This window comes from Rattus norvegicus, chromosome 12 (assembly GCF_036323735.1).
Source record: "Rattus norvegicus strain BN/NHsdMcwi chromosome 12, GRCr8, whole genome shotgun sequence".
Lineage (NCBI taxonomy): Eukaryota > Metazoa > Chordata > Mammalia > Rodentia > Muridae > Rattus > Rattus norvegicus.
The window spans coordinates 26,098,705-26,107,402 of record NC_086030.1 but is presented as its reverse complement, the minus strand read 5'-3'; the positions used below and the strand labels follow the sequence as shown (position 1 = coordinate 26,107,402).

General features: G+C 50.3%; 1 long non-coding RNA gene across 2 annotated transcripts; it reads left to right on the top strand.

Annotated features, from left to right (window-relative positions):
* Positions 1 to 18: 18 nt before the first annotated feature.
* LOC134481276 (uncharacterized) lies at positions 19 to 2,957 on the top strand. 2 transcript variants are annotated; one of them, XR_010056737.1, is made up of 3 exons: positions 19 to 125; positions 1,835 to 1,912; positions 2,079 to 2,957. It is a non-coding gene; the product is annotated as an uncharacterized LOC134481276 (long non-coding RNA). The 2 variants fall into 2 exon arrangements; XR_010056736.1 differs by having other exon boundaries at positions 68 to 1,912.
* The last annotated feature ends 5,741 nt before the right edge of the window (positions 2,958 to 8,698 follow it).

Genomic DNA, 8,698 nt, shown 5'->3' with positions numbered 1-8,698 from the left:
ACGACAAAAGAGCGCGCCAGAAGGGGGAGGGAGGTGTGCTCCCGCGGCGCTTGCGCACTCTCTCTCCGGAAGTAAGAGGCGGTACCGCTAGCCTAAACAGCTTGCTGAATATTCATGAGCGCGAGGTCAGGGTAGTTTATTTTGATCACAGCACCTTAATTTCATTTCCTGTTTCAAAACAAATCAGGGCTGCCAGATTCTCACATCCGGAGGGGAAGAGACGGTCTTTCTTGATGAGTGGGCTGGCCCCATGCGACCTCTCAGGTCCCCAAGGACTCCGTGCAATTTGCTGAAAGCTCTCTACCCTCCAGTTTCGCTTCCCTCTTGGGCTTTGTCTTATCTTGTCTCTTTTCTTTTTTCTTTTCTCTTCTTTTTCAACCCCCTTCTTCCCACCCTTCCATTCTTCCTTCCTTCCTTCCTTTCCTTTCCTTTGTTTTTTTTTTTTTTTTTTTTTTTTTTTTTTTTTTTTTTTTTACAAGAGTTTCGCAGTTTGGTGGTGGAGTGTTGACTGTGTGTGAGGAACTGGAGTAGCTCCCTATAATAAAAGATGCTAAGAGCGGCAGTGGTGGTGCAGGCCTGTAATCTCAGCTTTTAGGGAAGTAGAGGCAGGTGGCTCTCTGAGTTTGAGGCCAGCCTGGTCTACAGAGCAAGTTCCGGGACAGCCAGGGCTACACAGGGAAAGCCTGTCTCAAAAAAAAAAAAAAAAAAGAAGATAAAGAAGATAACATTAATAGAATGAAAGGGGCCTCAAAGCTGACCTGAACCTGGAGATGAGAGGGACAACGTTAGACAGAAATAGTACAATATATGGAGCTCTGAACATGATAGGGCCTTAAAGGCAGCAAGAGGCTTCCCTCTAGAACCTGGAGAGGCGCTTCAGTAAAACTGGGAGAGAGAGTCAAAAGACATAGTGACCGAATTTCCAGAACAAGGAAGGGTCTTTTTTGGTAATTTTTCAGAGGCAGCACAAAGTTTCTTACCATGGGGTTCAGTTCAGCACAGTGAACATGACGAAAAACACAGAAGAGCAAGATGCCATAGATTGAGAGCTGCCAAATCACACTACTGTTGATTCCGAACTCTGCCCCAGAGAGAGTTGCTGGGAGGCACTCCTGACTCAGGCTATGGGAGATGGCCTAAAGGCACAAGCCTGTGTTCTAATATTTACCAATACCAAAAGAAACGACAATAAAAAAGAAGAAGAAAGAATATTCAACTGAGTACAGTAGCACAGGCCAGTAATCTTAGTGCTTGGGAGGCAGAGGGACAGAGATGTCAAAGGAAGCTGGGGCTATTCGAAAGTCCCTGTCTGAAAAAAATTAAGGGCACCAGCAGTTGTGACGCCAGGTACCTTTAATCCCAGCACTCAGGTGGCAGAAGCCAGCAGATCTCTATGAGTTCAAGGCCAGTCGGGTCTGCATATCAAATTTCAGGAAGCCAAGACTACATAGTGATGTTCTGTCTCAAAACATGCCAGGGTAAAAGCAACTGAGGGCTTGCTGAATGTGCTCAGTGGTAGAGTCCCTGCCTAGAATCCACCAGGGAGGAGCTGGGGGCGTGGCTCAGTGGTAGAGCCCCCTGCCTAGAATCCACCAGTGACGGGCTGGGGGCGTGGCTCAGTGGTAGAGCCCCTGCCTAGAATCCCCAGTGAGGGGCTGGGGGCGTGGCTCAGTGGTAGAGACTTACCTAGAATCCACCAGTGAGGGGTTGGGGCATCACTTCCCATGAACATGCTTACTCAGCACGTACAGGTTCCAGGGTCCAATCCCTATAATAACATCTTATTCTGAGTAAAAGCATGTTTATTTAAGTCCTATGCCAAATCACCTTCTAGAAGCTGCAACTCCTTAACAACCCTTTCCAGCACCCAATTTCTGCAAACAGCCATAATCGCAATTGCTCAACGGACATGGTATGTGCATTTGGTGGCTTCTATGGCTGTTAGGTTCCTCCTCCTTCCCCCTCCTCCTCCTCTTCCTACTTCTCCCCTCCTCCTCCCCCTCCCCTTCCGCCCTTCCTCCTCCTCCTCCTCCTTCATTCCTGATTACACAGACTCAAACCCAGTGCTCTGTCCCCAGATCTTCGAGGATGTGAGTCATGGCAAAGTCATGGTGGATGGGATGAGATGCTGGAAGGGCTGTTTATGTGGTGCCTTCTCAAGGCAGAAGCCAGATTTGACGTTGTGTTCCTTGCTGTGAGCCCACCTTTCCTTCACCTCTGAGTTCCCCTCCCAGCCTTTGGACCCAGAATACTACACACCACCACCAGAGGGCAGCAAAGTGCCGCTCAGGCCCCACGGGCCATGGAAATCCATCTATAGTGCTGTGTTATCTTCCTGGCTGGAAACCGAGACCCAGACACCAGGGAACAAGGTCTACGCCCAGGAGACCAAAGAGTATTGGTGCACACCTGTAATCACGGCACTTGGGGAGTAGAGGCAGAGGGATTAGGAATTCAAGGTCAACCTCGGCTACAAAGTGAGCTTCAGGCCATCCTGGACTATTATTTGGACCCTGTCTCAAAAATAAAATAGTAGACAGAAGTCATGTGCAGTGACGGAAGTGACTGGTGATGAATATTCCAGCTTCTATGCAAGGCTTGTATGTCTCCCAACACTCCCTTCCAGGGGTTGTCACTGCAAGGCCTGCCAGCTGTGCAGCTCTCCATCAAGAAGTATCAATGGTTCTTATCACCCAGTAGGGCAATGAATGCCACCTAGAGAAGACCTAGTATCTGCTCTGGATCCCAAGAACCAAAAGATGGACCCATCAGTAGAAAAGTATTTAAAATTGATTAGGGGAACACTGACTGCTCTTCCAGAGGTCCTTAGTTCAAATCCCACCAACCACATGGTGGCTCACAGCCATCTGTAATGAGATCTGATGCCCTCTTCCGGTGTGTCTGAAGACAGCTACAGTGAGTGTACTGATATATAATAAATAAATAAATCTTTAAAACTGATCAGGGGCTGGAGAGATGGCTCAGCAGTTAAGTGCACTAACTGCTCTTCCAGAGGACCCAGGTTCGAATCTAAGCATGTATATGACAACTCATGGTCATCTAACTGTAACTCCAGTTCCAGGGGATACAGTGCCTTTTTCTGACCCATAAACATATATGGAGGCCAAACATTTTTACACTTAAAACTTTAAATATATGTGTTTATTGTTCTCATTATTAATTACGTGTACAGGTGTCAGATTCCTTGAGGCGGGACGCACAGGCAGTCATGAGCCTCCTCACATGGCTGCTTGGAACTGAACTCGGGTCCTCTCCACGAGTAGCCCACAAGCTCACCTGCTAAGTCATCTCTGCGGTCCTCCAGCTCTAGGTTCTCATTCACCGTATTCTAATGTCACCTAATGTTCTGGGTTCTACTTCTTCCCTTGCAGCTGTCTTCATCTCTCCTTTCTCAAGTGTCCCAGGGGCAAACACAAGCCATTTGTGTGTTTTTGATCTCCACTCTTGTCATTCGGTGTCATGCAGGTGTCTCCCCAGGGACAGGTCAAAACTGCAGAAAGCAGAAGTTCACATGTGACCAGGGTATAATGAGATGGGGCCAGGGTGGGACATCTTCTCTGTTCTATTGTTGGAACTGTGAGCGTGTGTGTGTGTGTGTGTGTGTGTGTGTGTGTGTGTGTGTGTGTTTGTCAATACCAGAGATTGAATCCAGAGTCTCACAAATGTTATTCATGAACCACACTACCATCTCTGTAATGTGTGATTCTAGGCAGATGCTCTGATCCTGGGCCATGCCTTGTGCTACATCACTGAGCCATACACCAAGACTCTACTAGAGCACCGGCCTAGAATCCCCCAGTGAGGGGCTGGGGGCGTGGCTCAGTGGTAGAGCCCCTGCCTAGAATCCCCCAGTGAGGGGCTGGGGGCGTGGCTCAGTAGTAGAGCACCTGCCTAGATTCCCCAGTGAGGGCTGGGGGCGTGGCTCAGTGGTAGAGCACCTGCCTGGAATCCCCCAGTGAGGGGCTGGGGGCGTGGCTCAGGGGCAGAGCACCTGCCTAGAATCCCCTAGTGAGGGGCTGGGGGCGTGGCTCAGGGGCAGAGCCCCTGCCTAGAATCCCCAGTGAGGGGCTGGGGGCGTGGCTCAGTGGTAGAGCACCGGCCTAGAATCCCCAGTGAGGGGCTGGGGGCGTGGCTCAGTGGTAGAGCCCCTGCCTAGAATCCTTCAGTGAGGGGCTGGGGGCGTGGCTGAGGCAGAGTGTGTGTATACCACATGCAAGGCTCCAGGTTCCATTCCTAGTACTGCAAAGAAAACAGGAGGAGAATGGGCAGAACAGACCTAGTACATAAAAAAAGATTCAAATTCAAAGGGTTGGGGATTTAGCTCAGTGGTAGAGTGCTTGCCTAACAAGCGCAAGGCCCTGGGTTCTGTCCCCAGCTCTGAAAAAAAGAAACGAAAAAAACAAGATTCAAATCAAAGTTCATGCATGAACCATAGTGGACAAGCCACCCCAGGTGCTCTCTAATCTAGATGCACTCTGACAGGCATGTTGTGACCTGATGTGTCATTAGGACACTGCCTGAATGGTCATTGCAGTATCCGTTAGTGCTTCTCAGCCCTGACGGTCTCTCAGACACTCCTGGATAGGAATGCCTTGGACAGCACCGAGGAGTGCTGGACGGGAGGTTTGCAGTGTATCCCTCGGGGGTTTCTCTGATCGTTTTCTTTTCATTATCCTGAGCTACATTTGATGTTTTCATTTATCTCTGTCATTATTCCATTTTAGTCTAGATTGTTGCAGTTTCAGGCACTCACTCCTGGTGCCAGAAAGAGAGAGAGAGAGAGAGAGAGAGAGAGAGAGAGAGAGAGAGAGAGAGAGAGAGAGAATAGCTTCACTAAGCAAAGGAGGAGCCAGTAAGGTGGCTAAAAGTACTTGCTGTCGGGCTGGAGAGATGGCTCAGCGGTTAAGAGCTCCGACTGCTCTTCCAGAGGTCCTGAGTTCAAATCCCAGCAATCACATGGTGGCTCATAACCATCTGTAATGGGATCCGATGCCCTCTTCTGGTGTGTCTGAAGTCAGCTACAGTGTACTCACATAAAATAAAATAAATAAATAAATCTTAAAAAAAAAGTACTTGCTGTCAAGACTGTTAAACTGTGTTCAATCTCCAGGCTGTACACTGTGGGAGGAGAGACCTGACTTCCAAAAGTTGTCTTCTGTGAACCGTGAGACACACACACACACACACACACACACACACACACACACACACACGAACATGCACACGTATACACAGTAAATGTAATTTTACAAATTAAAAGAAAAAAGTGAAAAAGCTTTAGGTGTGGTGACATGTTTAATCCCAGCATTGGGAAAGTCAAGACAGGAGGATTGGGAGTTCAAAGCCAGCCTTGGCTATATGAGGCCTTTTCTCAAAATCAAGCAAGGTGGACATGTTGACATACATAAGCCTCTAATCTCAGGAATGAAGAGGCAGAGGCAGGCAGATCTTTGTGAGTTCAAGGCCAACCTCGTCTACAGAGCAAGTTCCAGGACAACTAAGGGGACATAGTGAGACCTTGTCTTTAAAAAGCAAAAACAGAACAAAAGCAAAGGAAAAAGAAGACCCACCCCACCGCCAAAGAAACAAATACCCAGCCTGGTAAATAAGTACCTGGGTTGTTAGCATAACGGTTTAGTATGCACAGGGTCCTAGGTTCAAGCCCCAGGCATGGTGGCACACAGCTGTGATCCAAGCATTTTAGATGTGTAGGCAGAGGTGCTAGGACCAATGTTGGGGTTTAAATCTTGGCCCGCCATGAGCCTGTAGAGGGAAGGGGGTGGGGTGGGGAGAGAAGGGACAGGGAAGAGGAGAAAAGCAGGGAAGAGAAGAGAACAAAGAGAAAGAGGGGCAAACAGCCCCTTATATAGAGTATCAGGCACAGCTGGCTGTTGCCAGGAAACTGTGGGGCGGAGCATACCTGCCTGTTCCCAGGTAGGTGTGGGGGTGGAGCTTAGACAGAATACCAACAAGAGGATCTGGAGTTTAAGGTCCTCATGCTACATGAAGGCAGTCTGTACTGGGCCCAGGATCAGTGTTTTCAACCTTCTAATGCTACAGCCCATGTTCCTCATGTTCCATAACATTATTTCATTGCTACTTCATAACTGTAATTTTGCTACTATTAGGACTCATAAATATCTGTGTTTTCCTATGGTCTTAGGTGACCCCTGTGAAAAGCTCATTCAATCCCCAAAGGGACAATTACTGCACTATATCAAAACAAAAGGGGGTGGGGCAGGCAGGAGGGAGGAAAGTTTAATGGATTTATAGTTGGGGAGTTGGGAGGTCTAAAGACACTGTCTGGTGATGGCCTTCATGTTGACAGTGCCCCAGGGTAGACACAATGTCACTAACAACAATGGGGAATTTGTGTCCTCTGTCATTTTGTACTTAATGTAGCTCAGGCTGGTCTGGAACTCATGACCCTGTTGTCTCAGCCTCCTAAGTGCTAGGGTTATATGGGTGCACCACCACACCCAACCCTCAGGTCCACTCACAACTCAGAGTCAACCAAGAGTGTCGGGCAAAACCCACAGATTTGGCCAATGGTGAAATAAACAACTCCTTTTAGATTCAGACTGTTTATTATTTACATAAGGGCAGAAGTAAGATCTGCAGCAGGACAGGTCAAGAGGAAGATGGAGAACCTGTGTGGGGCCAGGGCTGAAAGCCAGCACTGGAGAGGTAGAAGCAGAAGGATTTGAAGTTTGAGGTCATCTGCACAGACGTAGTGCGTTCAAGGTCAGCTTAGACGACATGAGAGACAGAGAGAAAGAGACACAGAGACACAGAGAGACACAGAGAGAACTAGCGAGGAGGCTGGGGTGGGAACATGCCTCTCCTTAGCTTTTCTGGAAGAGAGGAGGATCTTCTGTTCTCTAGAAAAGCCACAACATTCTGCCTAACCTCAGGCCTCCCGTGGTTAGCTGCCACTCAGAGATTTGTATAGTGGGCAGGGCATGTGGGGAACCATTTTCCTTACAATGGTTAGGACTTCCCTTCCTTCCCGGCATCTCCACAGGCCGTGTGAGTGGCAGGAGGAGGGAAGATGCAGGAGGAGAGGTGTAGAGTGGAACCTTGCTTGGTCCCTGGGCCCCCACATACTAGAGCGGACTCTTCCCTTGCCAGGGTTTTCTCTATCCTTCAGGGACGCCATGTTGGGTCTTTCTAAGGAACTCCTGGTGACAGGACCCAGCAGGAATCCTCAGGATGGCGGCTTGGATGCAGCCCTTCTATCCTGAGTTCACAGGTGACCTTAGCTATTTTGGACAGAAGACAGACAGATAGAAGTCCTTGACTGCAGGGGTGTGTCTAGCTCTCCAACACAGTGCAGAAGCTCTGCTCGCCACACGGAAGTAGCTCAGCCTGACCACAGCCCTCCTTCCTCTTCTCCAGTGTTCATCTGTTGTGCGGTATTGGAGATGCTTGTACTTGGTAGGCAAGGGCTCTTAAACTGAGCTTTAATCCCAACCCCTCACTGGGGGATTCTAGGCAGGGGCTCTACCACTGAGCCACGCCCCCAGCCCCTCACTGGGGGATTCTAGGCAGGGGCTCTACCACTGAGCCACGCCCCCAGCCCCTCACTGGGGGATTCTAGGCAGGTGCTCTACCACTGAGCCACACCCCCAGCCCCTCACTGGGGGATTCTAGGCAGGTGCTCTACCACTGAGCCACGCCCCCAGCCCCTCACTGGGCGATTCTAGGCAGGTGCTCTACCACTGAGCCACGCCCCCAGCCCCTCACTGGGGGATTCTAGGCAGGTGCTCTCCCGCTGAGCCACGCCCCCAGCCCCTCACTGGGGGATTCTAGGCAGGGGCTCTACCACTGAGCCACGCCCCCAGCCCTCACTGGGGGATTCTAGGCAAGTGCTCTACCACTGAGCCACGCCCCCAGCCCCTCACTGGGGGATTCTAGGCAAGTGCTCTACCACTGAGCCACGCCCCCAGCCCCTCACTGGGGGATTCTAGGCAGGGGCTCTACCACTGAGCCACGCCCCCAGCCCTCACTGGTGGATTCTAGGCAAGTGCTCTACCACTGAGCCACGCCCCCAGCCCCTCACTGGGGGATTCTAGGCAAGTGCTCTACCACTGAGCCACGCCCCCAGCCCCTCACTGGGGGATTCTAGGCAGGTGCTCTACCACTGAGCCACGCCCCCAGTCCCTAGGCAGGTGCTGTACTGTTGAGCTACATGCCTAGCCTGTGCCTTCTTTCACTCTTTTATTTACTTGATGCAAGCTGAGTGGATGCTAGGATGCCAGACCACCCTGAACCCCTTCTTGGTAAGCCCTGTGCTTGTTGACTTGGCTCTGGAGCGTCTCATTGTAAAGTATTTCCCTCTATTTCCCTACCTGACTTCTTTGGGACCAGATCTTGGTGTATATCTCAGGCTGGCCTGAACTTGAGAACCTCCAGCTTTAGCCTCATGGGTGCTGAATGAGCCAGTGTGTGCCTTCAACCACCTTCCCGATTGCACCGTTTAGGATGGAACAGCTCTGGTCCGCCTTATCTTTGTTCTCAGTTAGCTTTTGTATTTTGCTTATTCCGGAGAGGGTTTCCTCCGGTCCAGGCTGGCCTCAAATTCCCTCTGCAACTGAGGATGACCTTGAACTCCTCCCAACCCTCTAAGTGCCTCGATTTCCTGCCTCAGCCTGCCCATAGCAGCTGGGGCTGCAGC